Source organism: Phacochoerus africanus, chromosome 10, assembly GCF_016906955.1.
Source record: "Phacochoerus africanus isolate WHEZ1 chromosome 10, ROS_Pafr_v1, whole genome shotgun sequence".
Lineage (NCBI taxonomy): Eukaryota > Metazoa > Chordata > Mammalia > Artiodactyla > Suidae > Phacochoerus > Phacochoerus africanus.
In genome coordinates, this window is record NC_062553.1 from 102,241,228 (window position 1) to 102,255,672 (window position 14,445).

At 39.2% G+C, this 14,445-nt stretch overlaps 1 non-coding gene across 1 annotated transcript; it reads right to left on the bottom strand.

Moving 5' to 3' along the window:
- Positions 1-273: 273 nt before the first annotated feature.
- On the bottom strand, positions 274-380 carry LOC125110449 (U6 spliceosomal RNA). The gene has a single exon (XR_007130625.1). It is a non-coding gene; the product is annotated as a U6 spliceosomal RNA (small nuclear RNA).
- Positions 381-14,445: the final 14,065 nt, after the last annotated feature.

The following is a 14,445-nucleotide window of genomic DNA, read 5'->3' on the forward strand; positions in this document are numbered from 1 at the left end:
GATAGAATTCGCCTGTGAAGCCATCTGGTCCTGGACTTTTATTTGTAGGGAGTGATTTTATGACCTCTTCAATTTCATTTCTAGTGATCGGTCTGTTCAGTTGGTCTGTTTCTTCTTGATTCAGTTTTGGCAGGCTGTAAGATTCTAGAAAATAGTCCATTTCTTCCATATTGTCAAACTTGTTGCCATATAGTTGTTCATAGTATTCTCTTATGGTTTTTTGTATTTCTGCTGTATCTGTTGTGATTTCTCCTTTTTCATTTATAATTTTGAAAAAATATGGAACACTTCACGAATTTGCGTGTCATCCTTGTGCAGGAGCCATGCTAATCTTCTCTGTATCATTCCAATTTTAGTATATATGCTGCTGAAGTGAGCACTGAGTTGATTTTTCTTATTTGTGTATCAATTGTAGATTTTTGGTTTGCAGTTTTTCTGAAGTTTTGATATAAGAGTCTATATGTATATGAGATTGTTTTAAGTTGTTGCTCTCTTAATTGCAAATTCATCTCCAGTGTCCTGCATTTGTACCCACCTCTTCTCGTGATTTCTGATTTTGGTGGCATAATTGTGAATGGATGATTTCATATCTTTACTGTATACATACCTTTACTGGTGAGCCTTGTCATTGGTGGAATTTTTGTTTCCTATTGCTGTCTTTTATTTTCTGCCTAGAGAAGTTCCTTTAGTATTTGTTGTTAAGGCTGGTTTAGTGTTGCTGAATTAGCTTTTGCTATCTGTGAAGGTTTTGCTTTCTCCTTCAAATCTGAATGGGAATCTTGCTGGGTAAAGTAATCTTGGTTGTAGGTTTTTTTCCTTTATCATGTTAAGTATACATGCCACTCCCTTCTGGCCTGCAGAGTTTCTGCTGAAAAATCTGCTGATTCTTTTCCCTAGCTGCTTTCAGTATTTTCTCTTTGTCTTTAATTTTGGTCAGTTTGATTAACATGTGTCTTGGCGTATTCCTCCTTGGGTTTATTTTATGTGGTACTTGTTGCACTTCCTGGATTTGAGTGAGTGGTTCCTTTCCCATGTGAGGGAAGTTTTCAGCTATTATCTCTTGGAATATTTTTTCTGTCCCCTTCTCTCTCTCTTCTCCTTCTGGCACCCCTATAATTCGGATGTTGGTGCGTTTAATGTTGTCCCAGAGTTCTATGAGACTCTTTTCATTTGTTTTTAATCTTTTTTCTCTTTTCTGTTCCACATCTGTGATTTATACTAATCTGTCCTCCACCTCACTTATTTGTTCTTCTGCCTCCTGTATTCTGCTGTTAGCTGCTTCTAGTGAATTTTTTATTTGTTATTATATTTTGCATCTCTTCTTAAGTTTTATATCTTCTTAAGTTGTATCTCTTTGCTCAGTGTTTCCTGTAAGTTATCCATCTTTGCCTCCAGTTTATTTCCAATGTCTTGCATCATCTTCAGTATCAACAGTCTAAAGTCTTTTTCCTGTAGGCTGAGAATCTCCTTATCACTTAGCTGTTTTTCTGGGGTTTTTTCTTTCTCCCTCATCTGAGTTATAGTTCTCTGTCTTTTCATTTTTATAGGTTTTGGTGTGGTGACCTTTTTACAGATACTTGAGTTGTAGCCTCTCTTACTTCTGGTGTCTTCCCCCCTTGTGGCTGAATTTGGTATGGGGGCTTGCTGTAGGCTTCCGTTGGGAAGAACTGATGCCTGCCCACTGGTAGGTGGAGCTGATTCTTGTCCCTCTGGTAGGTGGGGCTTAGTCTCTGGATAGGATTAGAGGTGCTGTGTGCCTGGGGGGGGCTCTTTAAGTAGCCTGTTTACTGAGGAGCGGGGCTGTGATCCCACCTGGATTGTTGTTTATCCAGGGGCTTCTCAGCACTGACTGATGGGTGGGGTCTGATTTTTCCAAAATGACCACCTCCAGAGAAAGGCATGCTGCTAAATATTCCCAAGAGCTTTGCTTCCAATGTCCTTCCCTCACAACAAGCCACATTCACCCCTGTTTTCCCAGGATGTCCTCCAAAAACTGCAGTCAGGTTTGACCCAGATTCCTAAGGAGACTTTGCTTTGCCCTGGGACCCAGTGGACGTCTGTGTGTGCATTTTAAGAATGGTGTCTCCATTTCTCCAAGTCCCATGGAGCTCATGCACACAATCCCCACTGGCCTTCAATGCCAGATACTCTGGGGGCTCTTTCTCCCAGTGCTAGATCTCCATACCTGGGAGTTTGATGTGGGGCTCAGAACTCTCACTCCTGTATGTGAGTCTCCGTGAACCAGTTAGCTTCCAGTCTGTGGGGCTTCCCACTTGGGAGGTATGGGGTTGCTTATATCGCATAATCACCACTCCTACCCCTTGATGTGGCCTCCTCTTTGTCTTCTGGAGTAGGATATCTTTTTTAAGGTTTCTGGTCCATTTGGTTGAAGATTGCTCAGCCTTTAGTTGTGAATTTTGTTGTTTTTAGGAGAGAAGTTGAGCTCCAGTCTCAGAGATATTTCTTGGCTAGCTGTCTCGTGAGGCTAAAGTGTGGAACCATGGTCACCCTGAGTGATCTTCAGACAAAGAAATCCACGAAGGGAAGGGCTTTTTTAAAAACAGCTTCTGGCAAAAGTCAGTGGCAAAACATTTGGAAGACTGTCACAGAAGTGCAAAGATTGTAAGCCCTTAATTGTCCTACAGGACACACAGCAAGGCCCAGGTGGAGGGTGAGGGTGGTGGACCTGTGGGGAGGGCAGAATCCTGGAGCTGCTGTGCCCAGTGCCCAGCTACCACTTCCTGTGAGTCATCCCAGCAGGGGTCTGGGCAGAAGGACAACCCCTACCCTTTCCACCAAATCCTCACCAAGGATGCTGCCATGGTGCCACCTGAGACTCTGGGGGATGGACCCGATGTTCTGGTCTGGGTGGGAGGAGGACCAGCATGCTGGGGTCAAAAGGCATCTCTGTTTCTGATATAAATTAGATTGTATAACAAATATGCAAGAATGCAGTCATTCATAGAAATATTTTTGGTGAACATAATTATGTGCCATGCTCTGTTCTAAGTACTGGGATAATGTAGTAAATAAAATAAATGAAGTCCCTTAGAGCTTATGTTATAGAGACAGGTGAACACTAAGGTAATCAACAAATAAGCAAATGAAAACTGCCTGGCAGTGATAAGTGATAGAAAAAGAAGTAAAGCCAAGTCAGGCATGAGTGAAGGAGAGTGGCCCAGAGGTTACTGTACCAATAGCATCATCAGGAAGATAGCCTTTCTGATGAGGAGGCATTTGAAGAAATAAGTCAGTGGACTTTAGCATTCAAAATGACCTAATAGACTCTGAGGAAGCTTGCTGGAAACAAATAGGGAGACTTCTTTGAGGTTCAGCAAGTATTTAGCACACCTTGACTTGGTTTCTTGAGAGGAAGTTTAATGTATAAAAAGCCCAGGCTCCAGCTGCCTGGATTAAATTACAACTTTCCAATTTGCCACCTGGGTGATCCTGGGCAAGTTGTAAACCTCTCTGAAAAAGAAAATGGGGCTTTATTTACCCCCATAAAGTGGTCGTGAGGATAAAGTAATTGAAAAGTACTTAGAATGGTTCTTGGCCCATATTTAGTCATAATAAACATTAGCTACAATTCTTTGTATATTATAAGATTTATTATTTATTAAATGAGGTTAACACCTCTCCAGGGCATAAAAATATGCCTTTTTAAACATGAGAGCTATAGATTTCAAATTTGCAGACCCAATATCTTAAGTAGCTTTTTTGGCTCTAGGATAGTTTCAGCACAGGAGCCCAGAAATAGCTTCCCAAAAAACTTAGGTATATGTACATCGTTAAAACAAAGGTAGAAAGAAGTGGGTGGATGTTAAGGCTTCTTTGAAATCATGTAAGAATGTCACAAAGTTTTAAAAATGTAAATTTTAGAAGTTCCTGTTGTGCCTTAGTGAGTTAACCCAATGTAGTATCCAGGAGGATGTAGGTTTGATCCCTTGGCCTTGCTCAGTATGATAAGGATCCAGCATTGCCACAAGCTGTGGTATAGGTTGCAGATGTGGGTCAGATCTGGTGTTGCTGTGGCTGTGGTGTAGGCTATAAAAATTTTTTTTTTACTTTTTTTTTTTTTTTTTTTTGCTTTTGTGGTGCTTTAGGACATGGGCTTTGGCCTCAGCTTTTGGTTTAGATCTGGCTTGGGAAACTGGTGTCTTAGACATGTCATCTTTGCCAAAATGGAGCTTTTATAGAGGAAACTCATGTAGCACTTATTATGTGCCAGGTACTTTTTCTAAGGCATTTTCATACATTGGTTCATTTAATTTTCACAGTTCCTTTTCAAGAGAGTTACTATAATCATCATCCCCATCTCATAGATGATCAACACGAGGAAAAGATCAAGTGACTTTGCAAAGTCACACAGCCATTTAAGTGAGAGTCAGATTTGAATGGATGCTGTCTGGCTCCAAGTATGTGTGCTTAAGCCATATACTTCACTGCTTTTGATAATAGCAGTTTCTAACTCATAGGTAGAACTATATTAAAAGAAGTAGTGTATAAGCAAGATACAAAGTAAGTGCTCAGTAAGTATTTGTTGAAAGGTGAAGTAAACTATATCATAGTAAATAGAATACCTACATACTCTATTATGGCTGAATAATTGAATTATTTTTATGTTTTTAGATTCCCTTGTGTATGTCACATCAGCTTTTTGACTCTATGAGTCTAATAACTCTGGTTTTTTGTTTGTTTGTTTGCTTTTTAGGGCCACACCCACTGCATATGGAAGTTCCCAGGTTAGGAGTCGAATTGGAGCCACAGCTGCCAGCCTATGCCAGAGCCATAGCCACACCAGATCTGAGCTGCGTCTGCAACCTACACCACAACTCATGGCCATGCTTGATCCTAAACCCACTGAGTGAGGCCAGAGATTGAACCTGCATCCTCATGTATTCTAGTCAGATTCGTTTCTGTTGCACCACAATGGGAACTCCCTATAACCCTATTTTGATAGGACACTGGATTACTTGGCGAAGCTTGTACTGAGCCCATGCTGGCTCCTGATGGTCATCTCTTGCATTTCTAAATGCTCACAGACCATCTGTTTAAGAATCTATTTTAGATTTTTTTCTTGAAATCAGTGTCAAGCTAATCATTTACATATTTGCCTTCTTGCATTTTTTTTTTTTTAATTTGGGGAACTTCTGGCTCTCTTCAGGATGAAAATCTGGTTTATAATACTGATGTACTTCATTAGCAATGAAGATTGTTAGAAATTTTCTATGTAATTTCAATTTTTTTATTAAAGTAAGGAGATAACTATATTGTACTCAAAGAGCATTTGAATCATGCAGCTAGCAACTCATTTCAAACATATCACTGTATCAAATCATGGGGCTGAACCAGCATAAAATAAGATTACTCATCTGTTAGAGGAAATTTTCCAACAGGAACAGAAAAATTTAGGTAGGATATGAGTCATATAATCTGACATTCTTTTGCTATCTAAATAAATCCTATTTCTTTTAACTGAACCATATGCTTTAAAGGAGTAAAAAAAATTAAGCCTAAAATTTTTATACATTGAACCTCTTGACCAATTAGAACTTTTATACATTTGAATTCCTGAGTTAAAGCTGGACTTTGAAAGTTATTCATTTCTTTGCAGCTAACCTTTCCAGTTGCATGTTTGCCTTAGTAATTTCTGATTATCTAAATATAGCAAAGAGGTTAAGCTATGCATATTTTGATTTCTGCCTATAAATAATATAGTCTAAAGCAAAAGCTATTAGTAGAAGTTCTAAATTATTAAAATGTATAACCTGTGATCTCCTTAAATTTTCCAAAGGTCAATTGAATTGTTAGATGAGAATAAAAATTCATAACTAGTTGGTCAAGTCAGCATTTCATTTCTAAAATTTACATTTAAATGATAATAAGTGACTTCCATTGGGGTGTTTCCATACAACAGCTAGAATCTGGGTGCCACTGAAATGGATTAAGCCTTGGTCACTGAACTCAGTTATTCACCGTGTCTCTCCCCCCCTCTCCCCCCCCCTCCCCCCCGACACTTTTTCCCTTTGTTCTGATGAGGGCTGCAGGTGAGTTGCAGTGCAACTACAAAGGATGGGAGAGGTAAGAGAAGGAAAATAAGACAGCAGACTTGGTGGATCTTAGAGGAACATAACCTGTTATTTGCAGATTTAAAGTCTGTGTGAGTGTGTGTGTGTGTACATGTAAGTGTCTCTGTGTGTGAAATTGAGATTGACTTATATCTCTTTGCTTTTAAAAGCAGTGGAACCTGGTCTTGTTTTTTATTTTTTATTTTGGTATCATTTATCTTCTGGAGATATGTGTTTCCCATGACTTTGATGACCTTCTTGAAGTACTTCTTTTTTCTCTTGCCTTTAGTGCCTTCTAATTCTCCTGATTTTTTTTTTTTAAACCTGTTTGGCCATTCCTTTTCAAACTCTTTTGGGGATTCTTCTTCCTTGGTTCATCTCTTAAAGGTTAATGTTTCATAGGATTCTGTCCCAAATAATGTTTCCCTTTTTATACTCTCCCAAGTTTCCCACTCTCATGGTTTCAATTACCAACTATCTGCTAATTACTTCCAAATAGATTTTACCAGCCCCGACCTCTTCTGGACCCTGGATGTCTCCAGAAACTTTATGCACATTTGAAATTCATTGTGTCCACAACTGAACTCATTTTCTTCCCAAGCTTGTTCTTCCTTGTATTCCCTCTAGCGAATGGCAGTACCCCAGTATCCAGTAACCATGATGCTGTTCTTGGCGTCTTTCTAACAACTCCCACCTTGCCTAAATTATTTTATCAGTTGCCAACTTGATGTTCAGTCCTTTTCTTTGAGTTCATTTTCCACATTATGTATGATGCTTGTAATAGAAATCTAACCATGCTGTTTTACATACAACCCTTCCATGACTTCCCCTAACTTTTAAGATAAATTCCAAACACCATGATTTACCATACCTTTTATAATTTAGTCCCTGTTTGTTTCCTTAGTTTAATCTGGGAACACTTCTGTTTTTATCTGATTTTCAACTTTATTATCATCACTTACTCAAAGGCGCCAAGTTCTCTCTCACCTCAAGGCATTTGCATTGGGGCTCTCTCTGCCTGAAAAACTTTACTCCACGTTTCTTTCCTGGCTAAATCCTAACCAGTCTTCACCTTTCAGCTCAGAGAAAGGAAGTCTTTCCTGAAAATCCCTCAGTGTTCTCAAAGCATTCATGGCGTACATTTAATGGGGTCTGTTTGCCTGGCCGTGTCTGTCATTCAGCTCCATCTGGAGAATCTGTTTTATTCACTTTTATATCCTTAGCACTGGAATCTTAAACATGGCAGGTACTTAATAAAAGACAGAAGAGCAAGAATAAGATGGAGGGAGTTCCTGTTGTGGCTCAGCAGTAACAAACCCGACTAGTATCCATGAGGATTCGGGTTCAATCCCTGGCCTTGCTCAGTGGGTTAAGAATCTGGCATTGCTATGAGCTGTGGTGTAGGTTGCAGAGGAGGCTTGGATCCAGCATTGCTGTGGCTGTGGTGTAGGCTGGCATCTGGAGCTCTGATTCCTCTCCAGGGAACTTCCATATGCAGCGGGTGTGGCCCTAAAAAAGCAAAAAAAAAAAAAAAAAGCAAAAAAAGCAAAAAAAGAATAGGATGGAGATGGGAGAATATTTACTGGCAACTGCAAGCCTGCACTGTGCTACCCCGCAGAAGTAATCTTCACTGATACTCTTGCATTTCCACTGTGCTCCAGGCAACATTCAAAGCAACCTCCATACATTTAATTTTCCCAACAAACCTGAGCAGGTGAGGATTTTGATGCTTAGATAAAGAAGGTAATTTGCCAAAAGTTAGAAATCTATTAATTTGAGGTTTATTCCTCTTTGGCAGAGGAGCTGTGAATGTTCACTATGTATAAAAAGATAGATTACTAACCATATTTTGCATAAAAGTACCACTAACACGACTATGATAGACTTAATAAACACATATAATTCTTCAAGTTAGAAAACACCGTTTTATTTTAAATAACCATACATCTTTGTTATGAGAGAACTGTTAAGCAAGATTATTTTCCAGAACTTTTGCCAACATTGTATACATTAAGTAAAATTTCAATGAAACTACTCTCCTTTGAAGCAGTTTCAGAACCTTCTCAAGAAGGACAGATGGTGTTTTCATCATGTGTAATAGTATGGAGGATACCAAAGCCAGTTGAGGTAAGGCAAAGTACCAAGTATCATTCAGCCAGACTATTGATTTAAATGCCTAAGGAAATTTGTTCAGAATTGAGAAATTTTACAGAATTAAAAAAAAAAAAAACACGGCATATTTAGCCATCCAAAATGTATTTCACAAGCTGCTCAGTGCATTCTGTTTTTCTACAAGAGATTAGTCAATATTTTGGTAATCAGGTTTTGAGAAGGCAGTTTGAAACTGCTTTTCACAGAGAAAGTGATCGGTGTATATGTTCATGAAGTGGTTTTAAATGGCAGTACTTTCAACTTTATCCTGAAAGAACTACAAGGTAGTTGATTAACTGTGCATAAAACTAAATTCAGAGAATAAGCACTGGAAAGAATTATATAGAACTTAAACCAGTGAATGTATTAGAGAGGTGGAATATTTCCCCCATTAATTTAACAGAGATGCTTTACGTGCCAGAGATAAAATTCAGGGACAAGTACAAGGTCTGCCTACCAACTCATTGTCTGGGCAGGCTCAAATGTCTGGCTTATATCTACCTGATCTCTTAGAAAGTAGCCCTGCAGTTCCCATCGTGGCACAGTGGAAACGAATCTGACTAGCATCCATGAGGACACAGGTTCAATTCCTGGACTCGCTCAGTGGGATAAGGATCCAGCATTGCCATGAGCCATGGTATAGATCGCAGACATGGCTCGGATCTGGCGTTGCTGTGGCTGTGGTATAGGCCAGCAGCTACAACTCTGATTCGACTCCTAGCCTGGGAGCCTCCATATGCAGGTGTGGCCCTAAAAAGACAAAAAAAAAAAAAAAAAAAAAAAGAAAGAAAGAAAGAAACCAGCCCTGTGGACTGAAAGGAGGTAGCTTCACCCTGTGATCTCTCCCCTCAGGCTATGATAGCTCTTTTGGTTCAAGACTTGTGACCTCAATGAACAGGATTCATTTTGTCCCGAAGTACAAAGCTAACTGTGCTCATTTGATTAGCCCAAACTCTGTAAAAGCCTTATGTTCAGTAACTCATAGTTGTGTCAGGTACTTAAGAGCTTTCGGCACAGCCCAGGGATAGAAACAGGAATGCTGGGGGCCAAGTCCCACCCACCCCCCACCCCCAACTCCTCACTGTGGGCGTCACACTGCTGGGAAGAAATAGAGGAACAGCTGGAGGGAGGCAGGGCCCTTGGCAGCAGAGCATGGTGTCAGAACCCGATTTGGTGAAGCAGCGCACCATTGGTAGTTACTTTAGGAGTGCCAAGTTCTTTTGAGCTGCCAAGAAAGAATGACTGCAGGTGGGTGGGTAGAAGAAAGAAGCAAAGGAAACAACACAAGTCTTTTTCCAAGGAGTGGTGGGAAATAAGCAATGGAAAAGCTGTCCTCAGAGATGTGGTATGTTAGTGGCTATTCTATGTGTACGTGTGGGAAGTGGGGTGAGGAGAGGGGTCACAATCTGTATTAAGTGAATTGCATATAAGTAATGTTGGTGTGTGTGAGGAGCTGATGAACCTCCATGAAGCCAAGATGGGCTTTGTTCATGGGCTTACACTGACTCCACACAAGAGGTTTAGAGACTGGTACAGGGGGTCCTAGCTTCTCTATGACTGGAGAGACTTGGCACAAGAAGTAACTCATTACAATTGCAAAGCTGTTGTTACTTTTGGTCCAGAACAGGGTTTCCTGAGTTTTAGGGACATGTTGTTAGAACCCCAGGAATTGACCAGATTTGCCAAAGTAGTCTAAGTAGTCCAACTTTCTAGATATGATCCCTCAAAAATGACATGTCTAAATATGAATGAGTGACCTCCTGGTAGGAGGAATGAAATATTGATATTTGGTATATTGATTTTTTATCGGTAGTTCACTTAATACAATACAGATTTTGACCTTCCATGTAGAAGTGCCTTCCATCTCTGTGGGCATCTTCCCCATTGCTTTCTTCCCGCCTCTCCTTGGCAATGGGCATGTTTGGTCTTTGGCCCACCCACCTGCAGACCTTCTGTCTTGGCAGCCCAATAACAAGCAATGGGGACAAAGAAATGAACTGGAAAGCCATGAAATAAATGTTTATCTCAGTTTTATTTTACTAATCCCACCTCATTCTGCTTATTTATATCACTTTGATATATACAATACTAAATTATAAAGCTTTTTTCCACATTCTGCCCTGTATTTTCTACTTTTTTTTTAAATCTCTGAATTGAGTGTCTTCTTATGAATAAAAATTCCTTCAGGTTGGGAATGCATTTTTTTATCATTTGATATTCTATCTAATGCATAAGGGGGGAACTGTGGATTGTACACATATAAAGTTAATATCAAGTGTTTTCTTTACTTCGTCCCTGAGGCAGTACATGTGCAATTAGACATATAAAACCCTTTTGTAGATTTATTAGAGCTGCTTTATGTGTTTTTGATTATTAATTTCTCTTCAACAAGCTGTTTGAAATCTTAACATAGTTTTATTAACATGCTTTCCAGATCTAGATTTTTACAATATAATAATAAAACCAACCCACCCCTAAATCACTTAACAATATTTTTTTTCTCTAAAATGTTCTGGAATACAACAACAAAATATATTTGAGTGAAGATTATTGATAGTAATAGATTTGAAAATAATTACAAAGGACTCTGAATTTAGAGCATACTCATGTTTGAAAACAATCCAGGAAGCTCTACTTGCGTCTCTTCACATTGTTGGAATTGAATTTGTGCACTTTGCACAAAGCACTTTGTTCCAAATTGAAGAATGCAGTTGGGATCAAGTTAGATAATGTATATAAAAATGCCCAGTTGGTTGGTCTATAGATAGATGTCATTAGTATTGTTAATGACGATGGTAGTGTTGGAACAGCCAAGAATACATTTATATAGCGAGGAACAGGAACCTCACTGGATATGGCTGTTACCCATGAGGTAACAAGACAACTAGGTGCCACCAAGCTACAGCTTCTCAAACTTTAATGTGCATTGGAATCACCCGGAAATACTGTTAAACTGCTGTTTCTGATTCAAAAGCCCAGAGCAGGCCTGAGTATCTGAATTTCTAAAAAGCTTCCAGGTGATGCCAACACTGCTGATCCACAGAAAGCACTTCAAGCAGCAAAGTTCTAAGCCTTTTATAAAAGTGGCTGATTAGGGAAAAAAAAAAGAATATTTGGCAGGATAAAGTCAAGGACTATATTCTCTGGAGTTCAGACCACTTGTAATCCACTATTATAGCGAACTTCTGAAAACAGTGAGACAGACACTTATCTTTATATCCTATTTTGCCTTTACTTTAAATTATAAATATTTTATTTTCAATTCAGTTATCTCAAGAAATATTTTCTGAGCAACTGTTAGGATAGCTGGGCTTGTATTAAATAACATTTGTACCTGGCACCCCTAAACACACACACACACACACACACACACACACTCACACCTAAAGAGCCTGAATAATTCCAGCCAAGTATGAGGATGGAGGAGTAGGTGGCACAGGTATAATAAGCAGTCTGATTCTGTTTAGGATATTTTAAATAATAATCCCCCTAAAATCTTTTTGAAAAAACTGTATTCTCCTGAAATAATTTAAATTGGCCTCTAAATTTTTTTCATTATAACTTTGACTGGTAGCAAAGGATGTTTTTTATGGCATACTGCAAACATCTATATTTTAAAACAAAGCTACTTATCACTCTTCAGTAGGAATAAAAGTGCCACAATGATTTGAATTCATTATCATCCATTCAAAACGCTGATAAACAAGCTCCTAACAGAAGTTTCACATTGTTTCTTTTTCTCTTTCAACTTCCATTTCTAGTCCACTTCTCCCATGGCTTTTTTTTTGTCTTTTTTATTAGAGTATAGTTGATTCACAGTGTTGTCAGTTTCTGCTGTACAGCATAGTGACCTAGTCATTCATATATATACATTTTTTTTCTCATATTATCTGCCATTATATTCTACCCCAAGAGATTGGGTAGAGTTCCCTGTGCTGTACAGTAGGACCTCATTGCTTATCCATTCTAAATGTAACAGTTTGCATCTACCAACTTCCCCATAGCTTTTTATTCCAATGTAATAAATAGGCTTTTATGTTGAAAGTCTTTTATTTACATTCTTGTCATGCTTCTTCATATCAAATACATATCCTATGACCATATGTATAAAGTAATTTCTTTTGGATTGACTTATGATAAATACTAGTAATACGCACTTGTTAGAGCATCATAAATTATGAATTTTGATAAAAAATTATTATATGACTTTTAGTTGGCACAAAGATCCCTAAACATTTCACAAAGGAGACATAAGACAATGTTTGATGGAAAGTCATAGCTAAGAGACAGCAGAAGAGGACACAGTTTCTTTCAGTCTCTCATCCCACAGCAAGAGGTGTTTAAGCCTAGGGCCCCACTTATGTAAACCTAGGGCACTGAGGGAGGACAGGAAGCATTTATTTAATTATTTAATTAGGAGCTTCCTAGAGGCGGGTTGACTTTCTTAGAAAAGAGAAGTAGTTGGAGCTTAGTGAGGCTGATATCAGCTGTAAGCCTTCTCACCCCATTTTTGAGCCAGCTCATTGTTAGGCTGCCTAATGGGGCAGGAAGAGAGAACCACTGAAGCCTTTCAGCAGACAAAGGGTGTTTCTTGTCACCTAAAAAGTACAATTTATTGGAAATGTATCTTAATGAGATGGATTGGGGGAGTTGCGTTATGGTGCCTTGACTAAAGGACTTGTTTAAAGGATTATTCATTTGGCAAAGTCTAGTGTTAAGATTAGAAACAGCTAAAACATACGACTTGTTAAAAAGAGAGGAAATTTGGAAAGAGTATGAAAAGAGCCCCTTGACTATTGATAAGTGAAAGAAGCCAATCTAAAAAGGCAACATGCTGTATGACTCTACATGACATTTTAGAAAAGGCAAAACTGTGGAGATAATGAACATACCAGTGATTGCCAGGGAGAGAGAGAAATAAACAAGCAGAGCACAGAGGATTTTTAGGGCAGTGAAACCATTCTGTTGCATACTATAATGGTGGATACATTTTGAAATACTTTTGTCAAAATCCATGGAATGCCCAACACCAGGAGTGAACTGTGATGGAAACTATGAACTTTGGGTGATAATATCTCATCACAGGTTCATCAGTTGTAACACAGGTAGCACTGTGGAGGATGTTGACAGCTGTGCATGTGTAGGGACAAAGGGTGTGTGGGGCTGTACATTCCATTCAATTTTCTGTGTATCTAAAACTGCTCTAAAAATAAAGTCTATTTTTAAATAGAGAAGAAGAGAAAGAGAGAAATTCTCGGTGATTGGAATCTTCTCAGGCAAATGACTTTAGGAAAAAGTAAAACTAACTACGATCTCGTGCCCTTTAGAAAGTATTTATGTACCCTCAGGCATATCTGAAACCTAGTTTGAAAATTTGGGGGAGTTCCCATTGAGGCTTGGTGGAAATGAACCTGACTATTATCCAAGAGGATGAGGTTTCGATCCGTGGCCTCAATCCCTGGCCTCGTTCAGTGGGTTAAGGATCCAGCATTGCTATGAGCTGTGGTGTAGGTCGCAGATGAGGCTCAGATTTGGCATTGCTATGGTTGTGGTGTAGGCTGGCAGCTGTAGCTCTGATTTGACCTCTGGCTTGGGGACCTCCATGTGCCACACCTGCAGCCCTAAAAAAAGAAAAAAAGAAAATTTGGTCTGAGGTTATAGGAGAGTGAATAGATAGAGGGAAAATGGGTTGTTCATTGAATAAATGGTTTTGAGAAAACAGGCAATAATAAAGGAAAAAATAAGGGTGGATCTCTACCTTACACCCCATCAAAAATTAAATTCTGGATGTATCAAAAATTTAAACATTAGAAAAGAACTATAATAGGTTTTTTTTTTTTTTTTTTGTCCTTTTCTCTTTCTCTAGGGCCGTTCCTGCGGCATACGGAGGTTCCCAGGCTAGGGGTCTAATCAGAGCTGTAGCCACTGGCCTATTCCACAGCCACAGCAACACGGGATCTGAGCCGCGTCTGTGACCTACACCACAGCTCACGGCAATGCCGGATCCTTAGCCCACTGAGCAAGGCCAGGGATCGAACCTGCAACCTCATGGTTCCTAGTCGGATTCGTTAACCACTGAGCTACAATGGGAACGCCCTATAATAGGTTTTTAATGTAATTTAAAGGCAGAAACATGATCGGGAGAGTGGTAGATATGATTAGTGACATAGGCAATGAATCGTACAGCTCGTTCATGGTTCATGTAGTCACAGATCGGCACTGT